This window comes from Haemaphysalis longicornis, unplaced genomic scaffold (genome assembly GCF_048455015.1).
Source record: "Haemaphysalis longicornis isolate Haplotype H1 unplaced genomic scaffold, Haemaphysalis longicornis Haplotype H1 scaffold_12, whole genome shotgun sequence".
In the NCBI taxonomy this organism is placed as follows: Eukaryota; Metazoa; Arthropoda; class Arachnida; order Ixodida; family Ixodidae; genus Haemaphysalis; species Haemaphysalis longicornis.
The window spans coordinates 10,009,647-10,030,389 of NW_027526225.1; the positions used below are offsets into that span (position 1 = coordinate 10,009,647).

A 20,743-nucleotide genomic window follows, 5' to 3' on the forward strand; every position below is an offset into this window, starting at 1 on the left:
AAACTTTAATTTCAGGGAACTTGTGGTGTGTGTGTGTGTGTGTGTGCCTGTCTGCTTGCTGACTTGATGCGTGCCGAAAGACGAAGAAACGAAAGGAAGGAAATAAACGCATACATGGTGTGTCAGAAAATAAGGCGGTTGAAGTTGTTCGCGCAAGAAAGACACAGAAAGCATAGTAAATAAAGTGATGCAAATGCATTGTTTCAGCAAAGGGGTTGTTAATAATTATCGACAGACTTTCGCCTTTATATCACGTAAGCAAATCGTTAAGTGCCCCGAGGAAGGTTTAGTGAGCACACTCACTAAAAATGATGCGCTCATTTTTGAACACACTCATTTTTCAATGTGTTCATTAGTGAGCACACTCACTAAAAATAAGTGTGCTCAAATAAAGTGAGTGTTCATAGTAACAGCGCTAACGACACGAGACAAAAACAAAAAAGAAGAGGGCACAAACACGGCGCTGTTTGTGCCCTCTTCTTTTTTGTCTCGTGTCGTTAGCGCTGTTACTATGAACATGTACCAACTCGCCCAGTCTTCCGTTTTAAAGTGAGTGTGCTCACTTTAGTGAGCTCACTCACCACTGGTTTGTTTCTGAAGCTGCAACCGTCCATGAATTTTGACTCCACGGTTCCTCTTTTACTCGCAAAAAAATTGAAAGAGATAACGCCAGAAAATTTGTTTTCGGGCATTGTTTAAACGCCAATGCTATAAACCAGCGCTAGTGCGTAAACAACAGGACCAGCTTAGCAATCAAAATTACAATAATATTGTTAGTAAATTGTACTCACCGTTGCTACCAAAATAAAATTTTAGAAGTTTTTTTGCCTGTTCGCTGCTTGGAAATTCGATTCCTCTCAGCGGCCTTTTATTGCGTCCCTTGCATAGGCGGAGCGTGTTCATTTTCCCAGGGGGGGCTCGGCCCCCAATGACTTGCAGCCCATGATAATGATGATGATGATGATGATAAAATGTACCCCATCATACAACATACATACATACATGCATACATACATACACACATACATACAGACATACATACATACGTACGTACGTACGTACATACATACACACATACATACGTGCTTACATATATACATACATACATACATACATACATACATGCATACATACGTACATTTATTTATTTAGTACATACTGCAGACCATCATTAGGTCCAAGCAGGGGGCACAAAAGATAAAAGGCAAAGAAAAATACAAACAATACAACAACAAGGCACTTATACAGTGTGTAAGTCATTCCATTCTAGAATCGCACGCGGAAAAAAAAGAATATTTGAATGCGTCAGTAGCACCAAAATATGGGGTGAAAGCATTTGGTTTGTGGTGTCTAGTATATCTTGTTGATAATGGGGACATAAACAAAGATGGGTTGATAGACAGTTCACCTTTGCTGAGTGAAGAAAGAAAGTCTATGCGGAAGCACTTTCTCTTGGATTCAAGGCTCGCGATATTGTTAGTAAGCATTAACTGTGACAGAGAATGGGTGCGTGAGTACTTGGAATAAATAAACCTAAGAGCTTTTCTTTGAATTCTTTCGAGTTTACGGATGTTCTTATTAGTATAGGGGTCCCAAACTATGCAGGCATATTCAAGCTTCGGCCGAATAAAAGTAAGCTAGCTGAGGAGTTTTACGTTTGCGGGGGAATTTTTTAGTTTGTGTTCTAAAAAACATAGTTTACGGAATGCGGACGAGCAAATATTGTCAATGTGTATATTCCTAGATAGATTACTGGTTAATGTGACACCAAGGTATTTATGACTGGTTTTTTTTTTTTTTTTTTATTGCGGAAGTTTGCTAATCAGCATAAGGGGAAACTAAATGTATAGATACACGCCGGATTCCCGAAGGAATCGGAGCAGGGGGCCATGATGTGGTCCTTGTATCCACGCCATGAAGTCTGGCGGACGTCCGGGGCGCGGGCCGCAGGTGGCGATGTGCACAGCGCGTAGGCTTCGCAGAGCAGGGCAACCCCACACCAGGTGCTCTGCTGTAGCCTGGTCAACTGGAGCGGGGCAAAAGGGGCAGGTGGAGTTGAACGGGGCATGGTATTGAGGAGGCCAGGACCTCGTCACAGCTGGCGTGAGGGCGACTCCCAGGCGAAGACGTCTAAGCAGGACCTCATCTTGGCGAGACAACCCGCCAGGGAGATCTGTACCGCACGGGGGTATGAGAGCGCGCGCGGTGCGCCGTAGACGTTCTTTTGCACTGGCAAGGCGAACACCGTTACTTGTTTCAACGGTGATGTTCCTAATGGGTATTGGTATTCATAAGGCACTTTATTTCGTGTTATTCGAAGATAAAATGTTTTCTCTGCATTTAATACCATTCCCCATCTATTGCACCGTTCAAATATGTTAGTAATATTGGTATTAGGTTCCGACTGATCATGAGAGCATGAAACATACATACATACGTGCATACATACATACATACATACATACATGCATAAATGCATACATACATACGTACGTACATACGTACGTACATACGTACGTACGTACATACATACATACATACATGCATAAATGCATACATACATACGTACGTACGTACATACATACACACATACATACATACATACATACATACATACATACATACATACATACATACATACATACATACATACATACATACATACATACATACGGTGCAGTCAGAAGTGATTGGAGCACGGGAGCTGTGGCCGAACCGCATAGGAGCGCCGTGTAGCCACGTTGGCGACAGGCGAAATGAGCAGAACACGCAGGCGCGCCCGCCGACGGTGATAGAATACCTATACTTCTACCCTACTTACCTATAACCCACTTTTAACGTGGCTTCGAGCATTGTTCGCAGCATACTGGTCTCAGTGATGGCGCTGATAGCAGAGGCGGTATCTGGCAGCGTCGCTTACACACATTCAGCGCACGCGAGCCGCTGGAGAAGCGTCGCAACTGCAGGGATCTGAAGTGACAAGTTTATTTTCTAATATTTTTAGGTGTGTCTGCTATCAGCGCCCTTGTCAAGACCAGCATGCTGCGAACAACGCTGGAAGCCGCGTTAGAAGGAGTCGGTTGAGAAGTATAGGGGCCCTATCGGCGTCGGCAGGCATGTATGGGTGTTCTTTAGTTTACCGCCAGTGCAGCTACACGGCGGTCCTATGCGGCTCGGCCACAGCTCCCGTTCTCCAATTATTTCTGATTGCACCTGTACTCGCATACATACATACATACATACACACATACATACATACATACATACATACATACATACGTACGTACATACACGCATATATACATACATACGTACACCCTTTGTCAAAATTTTGTGGGCCAATTTTAAGCCTTCTTGACCACAAAGAATTGAAAGAATCGGCTTTGCCTTTAAATATGGCAAAATTATTTTATGACAGTAAGAAAGAGAAGTGTTTTCTCTAGCTTTCATGCATAAAAAGTTTCAGCCTCGCTCGGGACGTAAGCTTGTAGATAGATTGAATTTTTTGCAGCCTGCACGTTTCCGGCTTGGCCCACAAAATTTTGACAAAGCCTGTACATACATACATACATACATGCATGCATACATACACACATACATACATACGTGCATATATACGTGCATACATACATACATACATACATACGTGCATGCATACAGAGATACATACATACACACATACATAGATATATGCATACGTCCATACATACATACATACATACATACATACATACATACATACATACATACATACATACATACATACATACATACATACATATATGCATGTATAGTTTAAAGTGTATAGAAGCGTACGTTTAGTGCGCTTCTGTGCACTTCTCCTACGGTAAGAATTTCAAGGAATAAATGAAAAGTATGAAAGTAAGCCGTCCGCGTCTGCGCCAATTCATTGATGCAGTTAGCTTTTAGCACCAATACAACTTAGAGTGAAAAGCTGGAGTAAACTCTAAAAAATGGCAACTGGTAATGACGCTGGTGATGGCACTTGGGGGAGTAGAGGGGGGAAGGATTCAGCATCGCCGCTGGGGTCCAAAGCCCCCTCCGGTAAACACCGGAGCCGGGTCCGGTGTTGCCACAAGCCCCCCGTAGTCCACGCCTACGGTCCCTTGTGTGTTTGTGTTTGCAAAATCCAACCAGACACAGTTCTGTCGAAGATGTCCACACATCTAAGCAATATCTGTCCGACGTTCGGACTTTCGCGTTCCTTTTGTCACTACCGAAATGCAGAGGACCGTCGCTATAACGATATTGCTTTAATCGAGATCGCGCTTCATCCGAAGTGGTTCATGGTCCTTAGTGCTGTGACAAACTTAGTGTGACAACCTTAGTGTGACAAACTGTGTCAAATGCTTTAGAAAAGTCCATAAATACAAATCAATAAAAGCACCACGATCATAGCACAGAACAAATCATTAGTAAAGCATAACAGCTGGGTTTCACACTAGTAACGTTTTCTAAAACCATGTTGAAAGTTGGTAAAAAAGAATTACTTTCAAGAAAGGTGACTAAGTTGCAGTAAATGACGTGTTCTAGTAGGTTACATGGCACAATAGTTAGTGAGATATGCCCATAATTGTGGGGATCGTCGATGTTACCTGACTTGTGTGTTCGAATTGGAACGAGGCTTAACATGGAGGACTTTCGGCGAAGGCGGTGACGAAGCCGTCTAAAAGGGAAACTGGAACGCCCCTTAGTTGCATCCGTCATCTGTAGTTCATTTTACAATGGAAGGAACAGCGCACATTCTAACAAAGGACGACAGAGTAACACACCACAAGCGCTGACTATCAACTGATGGTTTTATTGCAAGCTGCGGAAAATAAATAGCACAGTTACAGGGGAAAAATGCAACAAGAGCGCACAAAGAGATAAGAGAAGGATGCCCAGCTTGTCAAACTTGGAGGCCAGAGAAAAGTGGATATGGTGATAAATTCAGTGACGCAATAATAGTTTGACAAGCTGGGCATCCTTCTCTGATCTCTTTGTGCGCTCTTGTTGCATTTTTTTCCCTGTAACTGTGCTATTTATTTTCCGCAGCTTGCAATAAAGCCATCAGTTGATAGTCAGCGCTTGTGGTGTGTTACTCTGTCGTCCTTTGTTAGAATGTGCGCAGTTCCTTCCATTGCATCTGTTAACCACCAACTAGCCCAATATGCCACCCTTTTGGATCATTTCACAAGCCGCGTGCAGCGAGCGGATGCTACATCGTTCCCAAAAAAGCCGTCCACTGCGTGAGCCTAACTCGTAGTGGCGTTCTACAATGCAAGGCTGAAAAAAAAAGCGACGAGAGATGTTGGGGCTTCGGAAGGATATGTTTATCCCTCTGCAGGACAGGTGCGACAGTTAGGCCCCAAAGCCCATTCAAAGATATTCCGTACTGGGGAGAAAAAATTCCATTTCTCGGTTCAGAAATGCCCTATTTTTAGCATATTTTCCCCGCAGGTTTCTCAAGAAATCCCTGCAAAATTCTCTGCGTTCTCTTTCTGCAGCTGACACATCTTTACGTGGCCGCATGTTCTGTTTTCGGTGTTAGCCAGCGCCACCTATGACGACTTTTCGTACCCTTCCGGACGCAGACGCCGTTCAGAGAATCCCTTTTAGCGTGAACGAAATTTCACTACATATTCCGCTCATCAGCATTTCACTACGCATTTCACGTTTTGTACCAAACAGCATGCTTACTTTGCATGCTAAAGATCTAAGTTCAAACTGCCCGTATGAAGAAGAACAAGACATTATTGGATAATCGAGGTAATTTTTTTCTCAGCGCTGGGACTGCTGGCAACAGTCTTGTTGACAGCAGGTAGACTAAGGCACACCCGAAATGTTTTTTTGTATATTGCACAGGAATACATGCGACTAGGCTTCATCCCTTCAGCCGCCACCGCATCACGCTCTAATAGCTCATTCTCACAGAATACTCTTTCCTCTATGCTCCCTCGTGTTTTATGAACTGAATTGGAAGCGGTCTTGAATGCTCGTGGCTTGGGGTAACAAGACTGCGGAAATTTGAACACCAATCCGAGGAACTGGTAAGGGAAATTAAAGAACAATAAAGTAATAAATGATGAGAGGATCGGTTTACTGGTATTATTTTCTTTTTTACTCCCCGACTCCTAAAATTCCCCGAATCTATTAAAGATTTCCTTGTTCCCCTTTGGCCAAAATTACAGCCGCAATTTCCCCGAAAAAGGAAAAATTTCCCGCACGGAACACCACTGAGCCTATCGTAGCTCATCTTGAGCCGGCCTCCATTTAGAATGTCATGAGTTAGGCGCGCCTGCGGATGAACTGTTGAGGACAATGTAGCATCCGCTTTGATGTGCACACGTTGTAAAACGAATTATAGATAACGGAATGTGTATGCTCGCCGCTCTTTTGGCATGGTCGCCATAAAGGGAGGCACAGTACTCACTTCCGTCGCCGACAATGCTGCACAGACTGGGGTCATACGCTTCCTTGGAGAAACCAACTTGAACCACAGACTGCAGCACGAAAGTCTCCAGCGGCAATCGCTGAACCTGAACGTCTGGTGCCCTAACTCCGAAGGCGTACCTGCGTACGCTTTGCTCGTACCTTTCACCGTCGTCTTTCCACTTTCCATTTATGAACATTTTCCTCGTCTACGAGACCAGCAAACTGAGCTTTAGCGAGATTAACATTCGTGCTTTTCTTTTACCCCCTTCCTGTTTCCTTGCGATTATCAGCAGCCTTCCCGGGCTGATGGGCTCGCCGCTGAACCAAGAAAATGTTGAAACGCGGGAATAAAATGTAGATCATTTGAATTAGAAATATTGGTGTAGTTTTAAACATTCCGTTATATTTCGCGCTTTAATTCAAGCGAAATACTTTTAATCGTTACTGGCTGAGCATCGCCCATTGGAGGAGGAATTTCTCAGCAACGTGAACATTTGGCGGAGTTGGTGATGTCTGTTAAACCACAGCGTAATTCGAAAGGGACACGGACGACAGCGAGAGGACCAATCCCACCGCGGTTTTCAACTTGACACTTGACACTTCACACTTGAGTTCGGCTGCGCCTCAAGTGTCCTTGGTACGCCGGCATTACAAGTACTCGGTGTATGTGGAGTGAGCTGAAATATTTTAGCGCACTCTGGTTTGCGAGTGGGAGTTAAAACAAAGATTCATTCACATTCGCTCCATGCAAAAGAAGTTTGAATTTGTGACAGTATATATTGCGCCACAACTGGATTGCCGGCGAGTTCGGCGTCCTTAAGCGATAACTTACAGTTTTCATTTCATTTCTTGCTTTCTCCGCCTGCAGACGTAAAAGAATTCCATTAAAACTCAGATCTCCGAGTACACGGACATTGTTTTTTTTTCACCTTATAGGCTCGGATATGCAGCTGCCCCAAAGTAAAAACAAATACATAAGAACTCGCAAAGTCATTAACACGTATGTCCTTTATTGTAAACTGTTCAAATGCAGAAATTGATCATGAAAGTTGTCAGAACAAAAGCAATTGAGAGTTGCCACTGTAGAGTGAAAAACAGCAGTTATGCAACAAACTAAGTGACCATAAAATGCAGCATTTTCAGAAAAACAACAGGAAACGCCCACATTCCAGTATTGTGATAATAGATATAATGGAGGGACAAAAAACCGACACAGAAAACTTTCATGAGTATGACAGTATGTTCATTGCATTGCTGCGCAACCTAACACACAAATAAACTGCAAAAAAAGAACCAACAATCTTTCTGGTAAATTACACCATGAGATTACATTGCCAGTGACATGAACTACCGAAAAAGGAGGAACTAGTTTGTAATTTGGAAAACAAAGCATTTATTGTTTGACAGAAGGCAGGCTTATGATCCAAGACATGCAATTGATAAAACATACTATCAAATGGCAAACAAAAGACACTGACAAAATTACGCCCATCTTCCCGCGAGGGGAACCCTGATGTGATGCGACGCATCGGGGGGGTTCAATTGGTGTTTCCATTGGGTTGATTCTCTAAATCGCGTGAAACATGTTGTGAACACGTAGGATGCGTTCCATCACGTGCGGGTGTTCTCATACGCGGGAAATATGGCCGTATTTTTCATTCTTTTACTGAGAGAGAGAGACTGGTTGCCATTTTCAGCGGCTGCACTTTACTTGGAGCACGACGGCTTTGTGGTCGCTGAAGTACACGGTCAGTGCTTCGCGAGCGCTGACTGAACTGCCGCAACGCGCTACCCCCTTTATATTCACAGCGCCTGAAGGAGAGGAGACAGCTGAGGAGAGTCGCGCATGCGCGCACTTGCGCGCCGGAGCAGACGCGAGCGGAGTGAAGCGCGCGCGCAGCTATTGTTATTGTGTTAAGGAGACGGAGTGAGAGTGTTGCGCACAACTGTCGGAGAGAAGAACGGAGGAGAGTTGCGCATGCGCAGGTGGTGTGCGGACGCCGACGCCGGAGGGACATACCCCCAAGCAAGAGATGCGTCGCATCTAAAAAGACACTGACGCAGCACCGTTCGGAAACCTACCAGCAAAGACATTAAACGTTGAAGGCGCAAATACTGTGCGATACAATACAACGAGCATGACCAGTTTGGAATAAGCTTGCACGCGTGCAACTTACGTGGGAAATTTGACTCCCGGAGCCGCATTCACGCTGTTTGCACAACCGTAAGCAACGCACGAACCAACCATACTTGTTTTGATCGCGTTACATGGCGCACAGGCGAATCAACAACACTTTTCCACGCACGCACGGGACGCGCCCTGCAACAACTTAGCAAGATGGCGTCGCGGCGGCTTCACTTTGCGGGCGCCGCTTCCACTCCAGCAATTTTTTTAACCTCCTTGCTCCAGACACGGAGTCGGATTGGGCTTGAATAAAAGATCGTTCAAGTCGGGTCAAGTCCGGTGAAATTCAACCAACCTATATCAACTAGCAGGCTCATGCATGGGTTAGACGCAAGCGAGTTTAGAGAAAGGACAGGCCGCGTTGCATTTATTTATTTATTTATTTATTTATTTATACTGCAATTCCACTTTGAAGATTTCAATAGGAGGGTACAAATGATGAAAGCATCACAAAAAAGCCACAACAAATGCACAGATAGACAATAGAATGTGTAATGCGAGTACTATTATAAGTTCGAAAGAACGAAAACAAGGTAAACGAAGGGTGTTGAACTTGGGTGCTGTTGAGCTGGTTCCATGCAGTTATGATTCGCTGTTACAAAGAGTATTTTTAAAAAAAAGTATGGGTACAAAAAGAAGCAATTGTCCTTTAGTGCCTTTGTCTAGTGGCATAGCCGGACGAAAATGTATCACGTCTGAAATGCCTAATATTTACCGGAGCCTTTAGCAGTTTCGCACATGAGTTTTGATTGACTGTAGGGATTAAGCGCTGACACAACGCAGGCGATGAGGCGCGCCGTGGTGGAGGGCTTCCGGATTAATTTCCACCACCTGGGGATCTTTAACGTGCGTCGTAATCTCGAACACACGGGCGTTTTCGCTTTTCACCTCCACCAGAAAAGCGGCCGCCATGGCCGGGAATCGAACCCGCTACCTCGCGCTCAGCAGCACAACGCCTTAGCCACTGAGCCACCGCTGAGGGTGGGTACATGACCTTTAGTCTGGATGAACGGTTTCTTTGAGTTAATGGCTCTGGATTGAAGGGCAGAGTTGAAGTGCGCCTAAAGCTGTTGCATATAAACCGTACACCTCTTTTTTGTATGCGTTCAATTTTAATAATATTGGTCGGAGTGAAGGGGTCTCAGATTATGGCTGCACAATCTAATGAAGGGAGAACAACTGCTTTATATGCAGTCATGCGGACATCAGGAGTAGCAAACTTTAAAGCTCTTCGTAAAACGGACAGCTTACAGCTTGCATTTTTTGTGACACAATCGATGTGGCAAGTACAATCTAAGTTATTTGTGATCTTTTTTATCCCCTCTTTCTCCTCTCTCTTTCATCCCCCCTCCTCCCCCCCCCCAATGGGTTGTATGCAGGTGAGCCCCCGGATGGGCTCAATGATATCCCCAGTGCACTTCCTTTCCTTTTCCCCCTAATCACCATCTCTCTCTCTCTCTCTTTCTGGGCCCACGTATTTGTAACGAAGTACTTCATGAAGGACACTGCTGTTATCAAAATACAAACAAACAATGGCTCAAGGGTGCACATTGAATGGCTTTTTGATGTGTTCCTAACTCTTAGCTCCCTCATTACTCGAATCTCCGGAAAGTGCCCGATCATGAAATAATTTTTTTTGTAAATCTTCGTTGTTTTGTTTTTTCTTGTTTTTCATTTGCCTGTCCTAAAATACGGATGCTCGAAAAGCTAAAGTACTGGGGAAATGCCTGCATGCTGGCGCTATTAACCCAGCAGTAAGCCACGGGTATCAAATTAAAAAGTTGCTTCGTAAGTTCAGCACATAAGCTGAACTGCCTAGTTATCAAAGTTAGCACTAATCTCATACGCGTCACCAGTACCGACTTTCATCTCGCCGCAGAGCGCTAATCTTTCAAGCCTCTCTATCGGCTCCTGATAAATTACGGTTCAGCTGAGCTTGCGTTGCCTTTCGCACCGCACCGGACGTCGACTCGGCTGTTAATCCTCACTGCATCCGATTCCGGCAGTTTCGCTAAGCGTGTACGGTATGTAGCGTCCTGAGCGAAGGACAAAAAAAAAAAAAAAAAAGAAAGCCTGCTCCATCGAGCAAAGTGTGAGGAATAAAATCGCAAACGGAGACAACCAGCAATTTTTTTTCTTATTTGTTGGACTTCCCCGCAAGCGTCACACAACGGGCCCGATGCCATCAAAGAACTAAAAGATAGAGGCACGGCAGACGATGATCGAGCAGACGACGCACTTATCCGAACGAGCGACAGACATGCGAGAGAAAGAAACTCCCGGCAGTCTCGTTTCCGCCGTCATCCCCGGACGGGGCCCGCGACTTTACGTCATCGGGTCAGAAAGTGACGTCACGCGTCGTCTGCGCGCTGTGCATACCGGCTGTTCCTGCGGCTTTTGCTCCGTTGTTTTCACCGTGCCGCTAGCGGTGGCGGGGACGGCTGTTTTACTGCCGGTTTGGGAGTTGGTCGGGCTGTTTGCGGTCGCCCGAGTTCTTCCGCCAAGGCAGTGGCCATATGCATGTGGCTGCGTACCCTTGGAGGGAAAGGCAGACATTCTTATCCTCTGACGATGCGGAGGCGGCAAAGCAGGGGGCGATCTCGTTCACGCTTGCGGGCTTGTAGTTCGTAGGCCGGCCCGGCCCTGCTCGCTCAAGGACACGGACCAAGCAGGCGGCGAAGAAAAACGAAATCTTTCCCGGGTGGGAGTTCGTAGTCGTACGCGTGGGAGCCGGGGAAAATTAGAGGCGCGCTCCAAGTCCCAACTGGGGGTGCGTGCAATTAGGACAATCCGACAAAAACGTATCAGAAAGGATGATGTCAGAACTAGGCGATCAAATTTGCATGCGCGCGGAAGGTTTCCGAGAAAGGAATCGCAAACGGATCTGCGGCCTTAGCAAATACGCTCACTGACGTAACGTTGGGCCAAATAACGAAACAAGCTCACATTATTACGCCAGAGTGCACAATAAGTCGCCCTGCGAACTGGAGGCGTTCGGAAGAATCTCGTATCTGTACGCGTTCGGGTTGAGACCGAGCAATTGTCGCGGCGGAAGGCCGATTCCTGGAAGAATTGTTACACAACGCCTGAACGGGGTCTTTCAACGGAAGCGCTACGCGAGTTGGGTGGCCTATTAGATCATGTAACTGCGTGTAGAACGTACAGAATCATGACAACGGCCCACGCGTGCGTTTCGAAATCAGCTACAGTCCTAATTGAGGGAACAATGGGCCCGGAACAATGCCACACGAAGTTCCAAGTGTAGCTAAACCATTTCCCGAAACAGTGTTTCAATCAGCGTCATCGTTTGAATGCTAAGGTCACTTTGGTGTCACTTACGTAAACCGCTCAATGTGAACGACCTGGGGCGGTATTCTCGTGTTTGTCCGTTTTGAAAACGTCCGCTTTGAATCCGTTTTATCGTGACGTACTTCCAGTTGTAAGGGGCTTTGGATCGACTTTTGCACAGCTGTTCTTTTAAGCACATTTAAAATGACCAAACCTCTAGTAAACTATCTTTTATGTGTTTATATTGTTCCGCCAGCGAACCAACAACAAGGCGACGAAAAATCGTCTGCTCTTAATCGTCTGCTTCGAGAAGCCGCCGCTGATAGCTCCGCCAGCTCCGCCGTGCTTGTATGCCGTCCCATACGGGTGTCCGCTTTTAGCCAATTAGAGCTTGCTCGAGACGGACACAAAACGAACAAAACACGAGAATACCGCCCCTGGCACGAATGTTAATATAGTCGTCCACGTGTGTCTTTATTGCAGCGGAGATATTATAGGCTAGGCTCTGACCAGAAATGCGTGCGGCGGCAGGGTGTGTCGAAGAAAGCCGCGTCGACAAAATTTAATCTTGCGGCAGAGTGAACTTTGTGATGATTGCCTTGTAACTCACTTTTTTTTGCGAGAGTTTGCCTTACGGCATAACAGTTATACGTACAACTTCACATTTCTCATGTAGGTATAATGAAAAAAAATCATACTAAAATTGGCCGCTACGGCGACTGGATCTATCATTATACTGATTCTCATCGGCTTTTTGTAATATCATAAATTACAGTGAGATTGTAAACGTTGCAGAATTCCCGTCTGATGTCATTACACGGGCTTTCGCGGGTTGAAAATGGACAGCCTCATGTTTGTCCCCTAGAATAAAGCTCTAGTTCTTCCAAGTTTCAGTGAGTTAATTAACTAGGAAGTGTGCTCACTCGCAAATTACAAATAACGTGTTCGCTCCGTGCACTTTCTTAGACTGCACCCAGCCCCGCTGGTCACCCTGCACTGAATTTTTTAGAACTGCCCGACAAGCCGACTTTTAAACACGATAGTCTCTCTTGAGCTGCTCGAACGGGAAAATTTTGGTCTGTCTGTCTGTCACTCGATTCAGCCAGCCGGCAAAGTAAACCAGATGCTGCGCAGCAGTCTTATATACTCACAGCCAAATCTAAACGTCTAAGTCCGGTGTTAAGGTTCATACTTGTCAACATTGTTAAACAAGAACAAGGGATTATGCAAATATAAGGTGGAAAATCAAGACATGAGTGATATTTGCAGTGTTTTTTTACTAAAAAAATTGGCCGCGTATCTGCTGCTTTCGTTGCAAATGTCGACGCAAGACGATAGTCGACTGGCGCCCCTGGCAAGTAAATGCATCCCTTCTCTTTGCCGCTCACCTCTCATGCTGTTCATCTCGCGTCTCGTTCCTTCCAAGATAACACGTCAGAGGTTTGCTCAAGTCAATTTAAATTTACCGCGTTCCACTGCTCTGAGTTGGAAGCCTCGATGCCAGCGCTGCCGTACGGCGGAGACGCGCGTGAATCGAGGCACATAGAACAACGTTGCCCAACTCCACGAGCGTTCCAAGCGGAACGCGGAACCTAGCTAGTGGAACCTTTCATTGCTGTTGACGTTTGATTTTTTAGATGCAGAGCATCTGATTCACTCGCCTTGTCCCTCCGGCGTCGTCGTCGTTGTTGTCGTTGTCGTCGTCGGCGTTGTCCACCCCTCCCGCATTCTCCTAGCCGCGCCAGCTGCGCTCTCCGCCGCTCACCCCCTCTCCTCTCCGATAGCGAACACGCGAGGGGCATTGGATTGGATTGGACTGGATTGGATTGGATTGGATTGGCTTGGCTTGGCTTGGCTTGGATTTGAATTGGATTGGATTAAATTGAATTGTGTTGGATTGTGTTGCGTCATAGCCACGGCATGTTGCGTCATAGCCGCGGCAGACGCGCTGGGGCCGGCGCATGTGCAGTACCCTCTCTTCCGCGGTTTCCTCTCCTTCGGGCGCGCTGCGCATATAACCGATGAGCCGTTCTCCGGCGAAGCAACATCCACGCTTGGCTCAAACACCTAGAGTCCACGCCGCTTTACAAGTACGCCAACGTCGTCATCGACTGGGACCGGCTTACGTAGTCCGCTTAACGTTATGCGCGCTATAAAACGTGGTCCCTTCGTCGCTCCGCCTATGCGTCGCATCTACACAGGGGTTCCCGCGAGGGGAGGTGGGAGTTTTTGTAGCGTAAGCCACACTGGCGGAGGTTGAGCAGTTTCGCATGGACCCTGAAGGGCCGTGCTGCGCAAGCGCGAGGAGCAGTGACTGGATCGGACTGGACCGGACCGGACTGGACTGGATTGGATTGGATTGCTGAACCTTAGCTCACGCTACGTATATCCTGGCCACGGAGCAAGAACAATATAGGAGGGGAAACTAGGCTTCCTAACGCGGCCAGATAATAGAGTTTTAGAATACGTACGCAGACGTACTACGCAATTAGATAACGCTATTTTTTGCGTCGTTCGCACTGCGCATGCGCCGTACGTTAGCCGCTTTTGCGTTTAGCGGGCGCTATTTCAGCAAAATAGCGTGCGTACGTGAGGCCGCTTGCGTTTCCAACATGGCGGCAAGTAGCGCGACAACCATCCACGGTTCCGCTCTTCTGTGGACAGTAATATGCTTACGATGGACCTAGTTCTTTGCTCCTGTGTTTTAAATACGTCGAGTGGTTAGCACGTCGCCTTCGCGCAGCTCTGTATCGTCGTGACATCGCTGACTGTCCGAACGAAGCTTGCAGCCAAGCCAGCGACCGAAGCTGCGTGCGTGCGTGCGTGCGCGCGTGTGTGTGTGTGTGTGTGTGTGTGTGTGTGTTGTTGTTGTTGTAAACGCGTTCGCTTCGCGATGAAATGCGACGTTGTGCTTCTGCGGGTGGATAGTGCTTCCCATGGTCTGGATTATTTTTCTCGAGCGACGTACGACTCAACCTCGCATGGGGTATGTGCAGTGTGCGTGGCTAAAAGCCATCGGCTTGTGCGCCAGAGTTAAGTGACTTGCTGTTCGTCCCCGCAAACCGCGCGCGAGGTGAGTGCCGAATGTACGACGGACGGGAAGAGGAAACCGATCGCCTGTCAATCGCGATTCAGTCTTGCAACGCATGTTGTGACGTTGTGTTCGTTAGAAACGCGTCTCTGCATGTTTTTGAAGTTAAATAAAATGTATGCATCAAATTCGGGCATTCGGTTCAAGCCGTTCTCTGCGATTGCACGAAAGAAGTGCCACGGGGCTTCAACGCTTTCTTTATGGAACGTACTCAGGTAAGAGAATATTCATATCGTGTTATGGCCGTGTTGCATTCAATACTAGCGGGAAAGCGTTTGTTTACAATTATTTGGATAGTTGTAAAATGTCCAAGCAAGCACTCCGGCGCTCCGCTGGGAGATCAGCCGGCGGTTCATTTCGCAAATCGTTTGACAGATGACGCCGTAAGCATTAGCGTGTCGCTACGCAAAACTGGTGAGACGCTGTACTAAAACGCCTCTCGCGATGTTTACGTAGCGTGACGCAAAAATTAAGCGTTTACCGTACGCAAAGCCAACAAACGCTGTACTAAAACTCCCTAATGTCACAAGCGCTCGTCATACGTTACGCTAGCGGCATCTGCCGCGGTGAACAAACTGCGGGGCTGCCGCTTTCGGCATTGCACAGCACAGCCACGGAAAGAAGTGCGGCCGCTATAATTTCGTCCATCAGGTGCCGCTACCCTCTCCTTCATCTTCGCAGCGACGAAGCTTTGCAGTCCGCCTTGGTTTTTGTTGTGACATTATCCGGTCGCTCGCCCGCGCTTATCGCGATGGGCCGTTTCGCCTCCTATATATTCTTGATCCGTGATCCTGGCATAGCAGAGCTAAGCCACTGCTAATTTTTTTAAATTCCGCCAGGTAGCGCGGGCAACAGCAGGCGAGGGTTTTCTGCAGTTGATGTAGCATTTTATTTGATATCGCAAAAAGCAAGCGCAGCTACAGACGTGCTGCAGGATGACTTAAGTTCAACTTGCGATTCCGACACGAATGAGACGGAAACAAGCAAGATATTCGTGTCAAGTTTATACGCCATTCGTAACCGTGGAGTGTCCACGCTTATTCGTTGGCCCATAGATATCTGTTCTTGGGACACGCAAAGCGAAGGCATGTTAACGTTTTCAAGTACAGTAATCCCGCGTTATAACGCAATCACTTTACTCGAAATCTCGCTTTATTCTAAATTTCTTCTGGTCCCAACCCAAACACATGCATTTTGGACCGCATTACTCGAAGCGCACGAAGAGCGTGACCCGCTTAGAGCGAAGAGGCGAGCGGGGGCATCTCCGTGTAGCGGCGACCCAGCGGCGAGTCAGGCTGTCAACATGTCGGTTCAGTGCTAGCCGGTGTTTCCCCGGCGATTTTCTCCAACCGGTTATGCTCAATTCGCGCCATCCGACTTTAGACAAACGGTCCAAATGCGTGTTAGGGTCATTGAATTTTGTTCCTAGACATTGCTCAATGACGTGGATGCGACGGTGCGCATACAACGGCACTCAAACCGCAGAATTAGCGGCGTCGTCGACAACGGGGCGCCGAAAAACTCTTGTTTTGCAAAGATCACGTTTGCGCATGCACCTCGGAAAAAAAATGTCCAGTGACCGCGCAAAGCCCCTTGTGCAAAACCGGTCTGTTTTCATGATTGCGCTCTGACCCAGAATGAGCGGGTAGCCATCTTTTGAGCTCACAAACACAAACTCAGACTCAAGCCACGGCATTTGCGGCCTTTCCTAGAACGAAAATCTCGTAGCGTTCAGTGACGCCCGCGCGCCCCTATACATGTTGCCAGTGCCTGTCCTTCTCATTCGCTCTCCAGTCTGCAAGGCGTTCGGACGCCAGTCACAGCCCTTCACGGCACCCAATCACGGCGACCACAGCCTCATGCAAGGCGTCGTCAAATTGGAGCAGGAGTTGCTCGCGCCCGGCAAGAACTTAAAACAGTCAAAGCTTACTGTATTTTTTTTCCCTGGAAATAGTTTTGCTTCTCTGAATACATTGTTTTTTTTTTTAACTCGCAGTTGTGGCGCAATTGAAGCTCAACTGCTTTAGTTTTCTTGACTGGACGATTATATCGAAATACCGCTTATAACGAAATTTTTCGCTGTCCCGCTGACTTCGTAATAACGAGGAATTACTGGACTTCTTCCTCCATAGCACGCTTCCCTCATGTCGTGGCCTTCCTTAAATTTCACCTCGAAGCTTGGCCTTTTGTTTAGTACTCGCCGTCATCGCACCCCAGCATTCTGCCACAACCACGGAAATGCAGGAAGAAATTGGCCAAGTTAGCGTTATTTCAGTATATTGAAGAAAGCAGAGGTAACCGAAAAGCAGACTACCACTTTTATGCTAACACTGGCCCCACTTGAACGAGGGGCTGCGTACTGAATAAAATGTAAGCGTTGATTAAATCACCACACGGCGGAAAGTTACAACAAGCTGGGAATTTTGAGTGGGTCAACTACAGCTTCGTTAGGGCGCGCATGGAAGTGGAATAAAAATGTGAAAAAAAACCCCGCAAGTCTTGAAGTTAGGGAAACTGTACGCAACCCTCACGGCCATCACTTCGGTTTAAGTCCACGATTGCAGACTATTTGCTTCTTCTTTGGTGCCGCAACGACCCTTACTCCATCATTGTTGCTACGACGGCGAAGAAGCAAATAGGCGCAAATCATGGATGACGCGAGGAGAGGGTCTTCTTCCACGAACGAACGAACGTAACGCGCACACTTAAACTAAGTACCGCAGGTGAAACGTATGCTTGGCTTGACGAACGTGCCCTCGTTTTGTTCCCGTTTTTTTTTTCGGCGTGAGCCACGCGCTCACGAGTATCCTATGACGTGTCTTTCTCGTTCCGAGCAAGTCATGATAGGGCTATCGCTGGAGTTTTTAACATGAAAGTGTTTTATGCCGGGATCCACCAAGATCTGACTGACGCCATATCCGTCACGGAAATGACATCGCCAGAAAAACGTGGCTGCGCCAGGATCCGAGCCGGGTGCTCCGTCACCGCAACGGGTGGTGCCAGGCGCTTTACCGACTCCGCTACGAGCTGAAGCGCAAACAGCAGTATGAACGCGCAATTGTTGCGTACGGGAAGGCCGACCCGAGCCGAGCTCCGTCTCCTCCGACATACGTTTGGTAGCGTGGTGTGAAGCGAGCGGCCAGCCGCTGTTGCAGCCGTGAAGAAGTCCAGAAGCCGTAGGCTAACGTAACTGTTTACTTCATAGCGAGAAATGAGCCGAAGCCAAAGAACAACGCCCCGACGGGCGAGGTTACAGTACAGGACTCGAGCAGAGTGACAGCATTGATTCACTGCTCAAACAGGAATAAAACTACAGCGTTTGGGCGGGGTCTATTCATACCGAAAGCGCTAACGGTCAAAACAAGCGTTCCCTCTAGAATGTGCACACGCCATGAACTTCACAGACACACACAACACTCGCCTGATTGTGTGTGTGCTTTTTGTGTGAGTTTGTGTGTTTGAGTATTCATGTGTAAGTGAGAGTTTTCATTAATCTTCATCACACCTTCACCCCCATTTAGTGTAGCAAGTCGGGCGCCCCGCCTGGCTGACCTCACTTGTTCATTAAAGATGTTTCTCTCTCTCTCTCTCTCTTTCCAGAGTTCGTGAGCAGTCGGTAGTAGCGGCGCACGCTGAGTACGAGAGAGGGGAGAAAGGAGGACTCCGCTGCGGACGCGGGACCTCCGTGTCCTTGGGACAGGTCCCTGCTTGTTGCGTCGGCACGCCATGGAGGCTTCGCCGCACAGCCGAGGAGTGTTGCATCAAAGTACGGCGGCGGGCCGAATCGTAACACCATGTATCTTTCTTATAACCACCTCTATTTCGATGGTGCTGTCGCCTAAGAGAGGTGAAGCGAAGCAGGGCATCACGATGCTAATGAGCGCCGACACTTGGCGCCAGCTGAGCTCGTCGCAACGCACCCGTCTGCCGTACACTCCACGGAGCAGGGACGCAGTGGTCGCACGTTTGCGAAAGCGACGCGCCAGCCGGTTGGCGCTCGCGAAGCAGACCCAGGAGACAGCCCCGCGAATCATGCTCTTTCGCTGAAGCGTACCGTGAGTTCACCAAACGATTCGCTGGCAAACTGTTCGGTTTCGTTCGCATGGTTTGAGAGAGCGTGTGAGTTCATGTGGGTTTACGCAGTGCTCCGGCGCCTGCAATCCAGTGTCTAATTTTGAAAAGTCTGACGGTGCCATTCCGACGAAATTTAAATAGCGATGTGCAAGTTCATATCGATGGAGAATAAACATTCAACTTCTCCCGTGAAGGCACATCTCCCTTTCGTGTTTTACCGATCCCTATGAAAGAGGGATCAACCACATTTTAAATGCGGAGCATTTCTTAGGCTGGCCTGGTCCTCCGTCGTTGATGGCGGCGCCGTCCACACGCCCACTGCGCATGCGCAACTCTCCTCCTTACACCCACAGCTCTGCGATACTACACTATAAAAAAAAGAAATAGTTAGCGGCGCCCGGTTTCGATCCCACGACTCTCTGGCCGCAACGGGAGGTACGCGGTGCTCTTCCCACTACGCTACAAATCCGGGACAGGGGCAAGTGCTACGAACGCGCCTTATGTCCTTGACTCATTCAAACTAAGTCAAGAAGCTACTGATACAACGAAGGCACGTGAAGCTGAAAGTCAACGGAAACGACGAACTGAAAACTTTAGAGGGGGATGCTGAATTTCCCGTGGGAAAGCTGTGGCGGGAAGCGCCACACGCCTTGCAGCTCAACCAGCCCCGTCCGCAGCGCCTCTGATGCTGATTGTGGCAGGATGCCCCTAGGGATTGGCCAACCAAAGAATCCATCACGAGATAGGTTCGCGTTCAACCACCGTCGTCATCTTCCCGTAGGGGAACCGCCGAAGAAGAAGAAGAACGAGAAAACAAAGCTGCGAAGAGGAGGGCGTGTACATTGCTCTCAGACGGTGCACCAATGTCAACAACCTTTACCTCACCAAAGCTGACGGAGACTACCGATTCTACCACAGAGACAACATCGACAAGAACATGATGGACGAGTTTCGGCGCCTCGAGAACCACCGTATACTCACCATAACACAACAGCACTTTCGTGCCTTTGCCACCGGTGTGGACCCGAACGCGGAATTCCCTCTGGCGCTAGTAAAAACCAGATCACTCAACATAACGGCAACACAATGGAACCACACGGAACCGCCACGATGCTTCGCATCCTCATCAGGGTTCCCCACAGGAAGATGGTGTAATTTTTTTTTACTCCCCGACCCCTAAAATTCCCCAAATTTATTAAAGATACCCTTGTTCCCCTTTGGCCAAAATAACAGCCGCAAATTCCCCGTAAAAGGGAAAATTCCTTGCACTGAACATTACTGAGCCTATCGTCGCTTATCTTGAGCCGGCGTCCGTTTAGAATGTCACGAGTAAGGCGCGCATGCGGATGTGCTGTTGAGGAGAATGTAGCATCCGCTATGATGTACGCACGTTGTAAAACGAACTATAGGTAACGGAATGTGTATGGTCGCCGCTCTTGTTTGGCCAATATTGGCCAATTTCCGTAAGAGGGTAGGCTTAGCTTGACAAACGTGCGCTGAAGGCACGCGTGCACGAGCGCTCGTCATTTTCTTGGTATTTTTAACTGCGCACACCATTACTGCGGACACCATTACACCAAATATTCCTGCGGCTTGACGGAACACTACATGTATGGAAGTGAACTTTCTGGACAGTTCGGCACGAATATCTACCTTTTCAAACGTCA

At 47.7% G+C, this 20,743-nt stretch overlaps 1 protein-coding gene across 2 annotated transcripts in view; it reads right to left on the bottom strand.

Moving 5' to 3' along the window:
- Positions 1–6,557, bottom strand: part of LOC144162409 (aldehyde dehydrogenase family 3 member B1-like) — a 176,119-nt gene extending 169,562 nt beyond the window's left edge. For both annotated transcript variants that reach the window (XM_077692928.1, XM_077692926.1), the window contains exon 1: positions 6,437–6,557. The gene's annotated coding sequence lies outside the window, so the exon portion shown is untranslated. The remainder of the gene's footprint in view (positions 1–6,436) is intronic.
- Positions 6,558–20,743: the final 14,186 nt, after the last annotated feature.